Genomic DNA, 7,980 nt, shown 5'->3' with positions numbered 1-7,980 from the left:
AGAAACAGAGTGGTGGATCAGTGGAATAAGTTAGGTATGCAACACACATTAGTCAATGACTATAGTAATCTACTATTTGATAAACCCAAAGACCCCAACTTCTGGGATAAGAACTCACTATAAGATAAAAACTACTGGGAAAACTGGAAAAGAGCATGGCAGAAACTAGGCATAGACCAAAATCTCACATCATATACCAAAATAAAGTCAAAATGGATTCATGATTTAGATATGAAGGCTGATACTATAAGCAAACTGGGAGAGCAAGGAATAGTTTAGCTGTCAGATTTATGGAAAGCAAATGAATTCATGACTAAACAGGAGAACATTATGAAATGCAAAATGGATAATTTTGATTACATTAAATTGAAAAGTTTTTGCACAAACAAAGCCAATGCAAACAAGATTAGGAGGGAAGTAAAAAACTAGGAAAGAATTTTTACAACCAGTGTCTCTGATAAGGGCCTCGTTTCTAAAATATACAGAGAATTAAGTCAAATTATAAGAATACAAGTCATTCCCCAATTGATAAATGGTCAAAGGATATGAATAGGCAGTTCTCAGATGAAGAAATTAAAGCCATCTATAGTCATATGAAAAAATGCTCTAAATCACTATTGATTAGAGAAATGCAAATGAAAACAACTCTGAGGTACCACATCACACCTATCAGATTGGCCAACATGAAAAACAGGAAAATGATAAATGTTGGAGAAGATATGGGGAAATTGGAACACTAATACATTGTTGGTGGAGTTGTGAAATGATCCAACCATTTTGGAGAGCAATTTGGAACTTTGACCAAAGGGCTATAAAAATGTGCATACCCTTCGACCCAGCAATAGCACTTTCAGGGCTATATCCCAACAGATCATACAAAAGGGAAAAGGACCCACATGTACAAAAATATTCATAGCAGCTCTTTTTGTGGTGGCAAAGAACTGGAAATTGACAGGATGCCCATCAATTGGGGGAATGATTGAGCAGGTTATGGTATATCAATGTAATGGAATACTATTTTGCTATAAGAAATGATCAACAGGCTGACTTCACAAAAACCTGGAAAGACTTGTATGGTCTGATGCTGAGTGCAGTGAGCAGAACCAAGAGAACGCTGTACACAGTAACAGCCATGTTGTGAGATAACTAATAGTGATAAATATAACTCTTCCCAGCAATACAAGGATCTAAGACATCTCCAGAGGCCTTGTGATGGAAAATGCTATCCACATCCAAAGAAAGAACTATGGAAGTTGAATTGCTATTTTTTTCTCTTCTGTTGAGTTTTGTTTCCTCTTTCTAATCGTTCCTCCTATTGGTTTTAATTTTTACTTACAACATCACTAATGTGAAAATATGTTTAATAGAAATGTAAATGTATAGCCTTTATCAGATTGTGCGTCGTCTTGGGGAGGGTGGTGGGGAGGAAGGGGGAGAAAAATTTTAAACTCAAAAGGTCCAGAAATGCAGGGGAAGGTGGCCTTAATTGCATTATAAGATCTTAAATTGTATTATAAAGCAGCAATCATCAAAACTACTTGGTACTGGCTAAGAAATAGAGTGGTGGATCAGTGGAATAAGTTAGGTATGCAAGTGATTATTGATAAATGGAAGTGATTATTGATAAATCAAAATAAATTAATAAAAATATTTAAAAAAATAAAAAATAAAAAATTAATTTTGTTCTCACAACAACCTTGGTAAGTACATGCTATTATTACCCCCATTTCACTTGAGGAAACTGAGACTGAGAGAGTTTATGTGATTTATCTAGGGTCAGACAGCACATGAATCTGGCTATGAACTCAAGTCTACCTGACTTTAGGTCCAGTGGTCTATTTACTAAGTCAATAGTTTTAATTATCTCTTTTTTGATTTTCAGAATTTCTATTTTTGTTTTTAATTGGAGATTTCTGATGTTGCATTTCTAGAATTTTTTTAGTTGCATGCTATATGTTAACTTAAGGTGAGCAATTCCATTTTGTTTGAAGCCTCCATTTTGTGACTAAGTTGTCATATAAGTTGTTTTTTTATAATAAGATAAGCACGTTTATAGTTTGGCAATGACATGTAACCCCCCAAAATTTAGCAAACAACAATTTGTGATGTGTCCCCCACAATTTGGTAAATAGGAACTGATAAACACTTATTAATGATGAAAGGAAACTAAAGCTTTGGTTGATAGTTTCCTTTCCTCGTAAGCTAAGGTAATCAATTACTAATAAGAACTTAGATGCACTTTTTAATCACCTTTAGACAAAATCATAAAAATCCACCAGAGGCCCCAGCCATCAGTCTTGCTTCTAGGTGGCTACACAAACTGATTCCTATGTTCCCTAAACTTTGAGATTCAAACATTCCATGTTTGCTTGAGAACAGTGCTAATTGACAGAGATTTGCCACACTACCACCTCAGAAGGAGACACAAGGCTTACAGCTAGTCAGAGAAGGAACCTTGTTATGAGTACAAGTATGAAACACAGGATGTCTAGGATTCAAGTTGATAATTTGTTTCTAGAAGGGTGATGTATTGATTAATGTATTGATTAATAAAGTTTGATTGCATGCATTAAGAAGGGTAAGTCTAATTGGTATTTCTGTGGCACTAGTAAATAGTAAATCAATTTTAATCATGCCCTAGGTTACATGTCCAATTTATTGATCTGTTCTTTCCCTATTTTGTTGATGAAAATGTTTAGATACAAATTTCCCCCTAAGGACTGCTTTGACTGCATACCAAAAGTATGCTACTTTATTAATGTCATATTGTGATGAAATTATCCATTGTTTATTTTTTGACGCACTAGTTCATAAGGATGAAAGTATTTAGTTACCATTTAGGTGGTTTAATTTTTTCAAAAGTCCTTTTTTGACCATAATTTTATTATGCTCAATAAAGCATGTTTAATGCTTCTGCATTTGTTTTCATGCCCTAGAACATGATTGATTTTGGTGAGACATATACTCCTTTCTATTCCCATTTTATTCCTATTCTAATCACCAGAAATCTGTCACACAACTTTTCTAAAATTCTATTTAATGCCTTAATTTTTCTTATCTTTTTGTAAGGTTTGCCTACTCCAAACAAGGCCTGTTGGGTCCCCAACTACAATAGTCTTGTTGTCTATTTCTTTATGTAATTTGATGAACTTTTCCTTTGAACACTTAGATACTATGCTATTATATTAAGAACTGATATTATTTCATTATCTACAATTCATTTCCTTTAAACATAATGTAGTTTCTCTTCATCTATTTTAACCATATTTATTTTTATTGTTGCCTTGTCTGAAAACATGATTGCTACCCCTGCTTTTTGGAATTCACCAAAACAAGTTGTTCCAACCCTTTTGTTTTAACTCAGGAAGAGTCTTTAGAATTGTGTTTCTTATAAACAACGTAGCGCATAAACTACAATTAATCCATTTCATCTTATGGGGGAGTTCATCATCCTATTCACATTCATGATTAATTATCAAGTGTGTTTACTTTCATCACTCTTCTACTTTTCTCTCCACACTCTTCTTTGCAAAGAAGGTGGAAAAAGTAATATGATCAATAATAGTAATCTAATAAATGTTGGAGAAGATGTGGGAAAATTGGAATACTAATGCATTGTTGGTGGAGCTGTGAAATGATCCAACCATTTTGGAGAGCAATTTGGAACTATGCCCAAAGGGCTATAAAAATGTGAACATCCTTTGACTCAGCAATAGCACTTTTTTTTTTTTTTTGCTTAGGCAGCTGGGGTTAAGTGACTTGCCCAGGGTCACACAGCTGGTACATGTCAAGTGTTTGGGCTGAGGCCGGATTTGAACTCTGGTCCTCCTGACTTCAGGGCCGGTGCTCTATCCACTACGCCACCCAGCTGCCCCATCAGCAATAGCATTTCTAAGGCTGTATCCCAAAGAGATCATAAAAATGAGAAAAGGACCCACATGTACAAAAATATTTATAGCAGTTCTTTTTGTGGTGGCAAAGAATTGGAAATTGAGGGGATGCCCATCAATTGGGGAATGGCTTAACAAGTTGTGCTATGTGAATGTAATGGAATACTATTGTGCTATAAGAAATGATGAGCAGGCAGACTTCAGAAAAACTTAGCAAGACTTGTATGGACTGATGCTGAGTGAAGTGAGCAGAACCAAGAGAAAGTTGTACACAGTAACAGCCATGTTGTGCAATGACTAACTTTGATAGATTTAGTGCTTCTCAGAAATGCAAGGATCTAAGACATCTCCAAAAGTCTCATGATGGAAAATGCTATCCACATCCAAAGAAAGAACTATGGAGTTTGAATGCAGATGGAAGCATACTATTTGCTATTTTTTTCTTCTGTTTTGTTTTGTTTCCTCTTTCTGGTGGTTCCTCCTATTGGTTTTAATTCTTCCTTACAACACGACTAATGTGAAAATCTGTTTAATAAGAATGTATATATATATGGCGTGCCATCTTGGGGAGGGAGGGGGGAAAATTTAAAACTCAAAACCTTATGGAAGTGATTGTTGATAAATCAAAATAAATTTTTAAAAATAGTAATCTAAGATTAAATAGCCTCTCCCTACTTCTCTGCCTCTTCTCTCGATGAGAATCCCAGGGGTGGCCACTGGTTCTTATGCCTCTTTCTAATCCATTGATTCTACTAAACTCCAATCACCCATCCCCACTTGTTTCCTTGTTGGTTTGTATATTTCTCCACTACTTTTGTACATTTGTTCAACTTTCCTTTATGTAGTCGAGTATGAGATGCTCATTTCCCCCAACCCTTTCCTCCATATTTGCATATTCATGTCATGCACCCCAATTATGAAAATAAGTTCCTCTACCTTCATCTCTTAGTGTATTCCTTCTTCACTTTCTTTTCTCTCCTAAAACCAACAAAACCAGTCAGTACTTGTATTCATATTTCTTAACTTTTTCAGTGCCCCTTTAAGACAGTGAGATTCTGAAAATGTCTCTTAACCCGGATTAGAACTTAGGCATTTCTGCAACATTTAGCCCCTTCTCTTTGCTCAAATGTAGTTTCCTAGCTTTCTCTTGACTCCATTGTTTGCATTTCAAAGTTTCTACACAGCTCTGGTATTTTCATCAGGAACACTTGAATATCCTTTGTTCTATTAAACATTCTCCCCACTCCCCATAGGATTATATACACCTTTTTTTTTTTAACTTGTGGAATATTTATTGTATTCCAAGATTTCTCCTCTTTTGTTGTACTTGCAACATAGTCTTGTGTGATTCTAACTATAAATTCCTTGGTTCTTCCTGGCTGCTTCTGGTACTTTTTTCTTTGACTTAGCAGCTCTGGAATTTGGCTATGACATTCCTGAGTGTCTTCTATTTTAAGTTTATTTCAAGATACCAACAGATCCTATTTTTACTTTGCCCTTTGGTGCTAATAGAGTTGAGCTGATTTCTTTAATGAATTTTTTGAACTATGGTATCCAAGTTTTTCTTTTTTTGTTTGGTTTTCAGGGAGTCTGATGTTTAATTATCTTGACTTGTTTTCAAGTCAGGCATTTTTGATACTTACAATTTCTATTTCTTAAATCTTGACTCTGTTAAAATATTTCTTATTGTCTAAGTAATTGTATATTATTGTTCTGTTTTTCAGGAGTCCATTACTTAAGGTTTTCCACCTTCTGTTCAAGGGTATTTATTCCCTTCCATTTTTTCCCTCCAGAGCTTATTTCTAATTTCATTATTTATAGTTTCACTTCTTCCAGCCATTCTTCTATCCCTATGGTAATTCTTTTTTTTTACTCCACAATTCTATATTTGTGGAGCTATTCTTTTCATCTGAGTAACTTCCTGGTTTTCTTTGAATCCATATGACTTATTCTGTTTGGTGTTTTGTTTACTCATTTTTCCTGGCATGTCTTTTTTAGCACTCAGGCTACAAGTTCATTTACTGTGGCAGCACTGGCTTCTTGTAAGGGAACTCTCTTCCAGTCTCTGCTGGGCTCTGACACTCAAAGGCATGACCTCTGGCATCTCTCTCCTATTATTAACAAGCATTATGAGAAACTACTTGATACTTAACTGTGACTATTCAATAGTTATTACCAAGTTTGAAATCAGTATTTATTAAACTTCTATGTGCCAGGTGCTGTGGATACAAAGACCAAAAAAAAAAAAACCCCTGCTCACAAGGAGCTTCCATTCTATCAGAGAAAACATAGACATATGTGAGTATACACTGAAGAAATACATACAGAATAAATGCTAAGTAGTTAGCAAGAGTACTAGCAGTTGGTGAGAGAGGGGTGAAGATTTAGGAAAAGTTTCACATAATTGTACTTGAGTGATTATTATTTTTTTTTTGGTGAGGCAATCAGGGTTAAGTGACTTGCCCAGGGTCACACAGCTAGTGTTAAGTGTCTGAGGCCAGATTTGAACTCAGGTCCTCCTGACTCCAGGGTTAGTGCTCTATCCACTGCACCACCTAGCTATCCCTAGAGTGGTTATCTTGAAGGAAGAAATTCTATAAGATGGAAGTAAGGTGGTATTGAATTCAGGATGAGGACCTCCAGTAGAAAGGCACAGACATAGATGGAGTACCATGAATGAAAGACATACCAGTTTGGCTGAACTACAGCGTGGGAAGGCGAGTAATATGTAATGAGGCTGGAAAGATAGGGTGACCAAGGGTATGAAGGATTTTAAAAGCCAAACAAGAGTTTACATTTTATCCTAAAGGCAGTAGGAAGCCATGGTAGTGTATTGAGTAGGAAAATTCATGATCAGATCTTTTAAGGTAAATCATTTTGGTAGAAACGTAGATAGAGCAGAGGTGTCAAACACAAAGCCCAAAGGCCACATGTGATCCTCAGTACTCTCCAGTGTACTCTCCCAAACCAGATTAAAATGTAATTGAGAAATAGTTAACAAAATAAATGAAAATAAAATAAAACCTATTTTAAAACTAAGTTCATATGCAGCCTGCAGGCATCTTTATATATGGATAAATGGTCCATATTTTCATTTGAATTTGACAACATTGATGTGGAAGATGGAGTGGGGAGAGATTTAAGAGGCAAGAATACCAGTCAGAAAGTTGTTGTAATAATCCAAGTGAAAAATGATGAAGGTCCGAACTAGGGTGGTGGCTGTGTGAAGAGAGAAGAAACAAATTCAAGCGATTTTGTAGAGATAGAAATAGGAAGATTTAGTAACTTATCAGTTATGTGCAGTGAAAAAAAGAGAGAAGTCAAGGATAATCCTAGTTTGCAAACATAGGAGACTTGAAGGGTTATGGTACCCTCAACAGGGAAGTTTAGTGTAGTAGGGACAAGTTCAAAGAGGTAAAGTTGGGCTCTGTTTTGGACATATTAAGTCTGAGATGCTAATACCCAGGAAATGCTAATAGGGATACTTGCCTTGGATAAAGAGTGCAGAACTCTTTATCAGTAACCCAAGGGAACCTATAGGGTCACCAAGACAGTGTAGATAAGAGGGCCCTGGACATACCCCACACCCAGTTAGGGGGCACAATACAGATGATGAACCCAAAGGATTCAGAAGAAGCAGTCAGGTAAATGAACCAAGAGAAAGTAGTGTCATGAAACTCCAAAGAGGAAAGACTATCCAGGAGAAGGTGATCAATGCTGTCATAAAGCAGAGAGATCAGGATACTGAGAAAAGACCATCAGATTTTAACAAAAGAATATCAGTAACTTAATAAGAGCAGTTTCAGTAGAGCGCAGATAAGGAAAGAAGTCAACCTGAAGAGTTGAGGGGTAAGAATGTATCCATCTTACTTCAAGAGCTTAAGAAAACTAGTCTTAAGGGAAATGACATTAACTGTCCTAAGGGGGTCTTCAGTCCCTGAACCATTAAATCCATTCTCCACACAGTAATTTCTTGCATATTAGTTTTAAAGGGCGTGCACACAAACGCATACATACATACACACACACACTCACTCTTAATTAAGATCTTTAATTCTGGGCTCAATTACACATGGGTTTAAAAAATAAA

Source organism: Vombatus ursinus, unplaced genomic scaffold (assembly GCF_900497805.2).
Source record: "Vombatus ursinus unplaced genomic scaffold, bare-nosed wombat genome assembly UNPS02008996.1, whole genome shotgun sequence".
Lineage (NCBI taxonomy): Eukaryota > Metazoa > Chordata > Mammalia > Diprotodontia > Vombatidae > Vombatus > Vombatus ursinus.
This window is presented reverse-complemented; position numbering follows the sequence as displayed.